The following is a 666-nucleotide window of genomic DNA, read 5'->3' as shown; positions in this document are numbered from 1 at the left end:
CGGAGCCGCAGGCCCGACCCGGTGCTGAGCCCGAGCCCACTGCATCCTTAAACCCTGGGAGAGCGTTTGCTCAGCAGCTCCAAAAATCCTGCCCCGTGCCAGTCCACACTGGGACTCACTTTTCCACGCTGGGACTCACTTTTCCACGCTGGCCTATTTCTGCAGCTTTGCAGAAAGTCTGCAGCTTTGCAGAAAATGCATCAAAACGTGTGTCCAGAGGGAAGGGAGAGGCTCCCGGGGGCTCCCTAACCTCACTAGCTGCTACCGTCGCGTTGCCCTGGCCGGTGCTTTCGCCCACGGGGAAGCCAAGTGTCAGGCCGGCCCTGCCACGCTGAGCGAGCCCCTGCTGAGCGAGCCCTCCGGGTGCTGCTCGTGCCCAGCAAGCCCACGGGGTGCTGCTCACCCTGAGCAAGCCCACCCTGAGCAAGCCCACGGGGTGCTGCTCACGCCGAGCAAGGCCAGGCCGAGTGAGCTCCCAGGGTGATGCTCACATCGCGCGGGCCTGCACCGAGGAGCCCTCGGGGTGCTGCTCACCCTGAGGAAGCCTGCACCGAGCGAGCCCACCAYGAGCAAGCCCATGGGGTGCCGCTCACCCTGATGAAGCCCCCAGGGTGCTGCTCACCCCAAGGAAACCTGCACGGAGCAAACCCACCCCGAGCGAGCCCA

The sequence above is a fragment of the Apteryx rowi genome, unplaced genomic scaffold (genome assembly GCF_003343035.1).
Source record: "Apteryx rowi isolate R43461 unplaced genomic scaffold, aptRow1 scaffold_132, whole genome shotgun sequence".
Classification (NCBI taxonomy): Eukaryota; Metazoa; Chordata; class Aves; order Apterygiformes; family Apterygidae; genus Apteryx; species Apteryx rowi.
Note: the sequence above shows the minus strand (reverse complement) of the source record.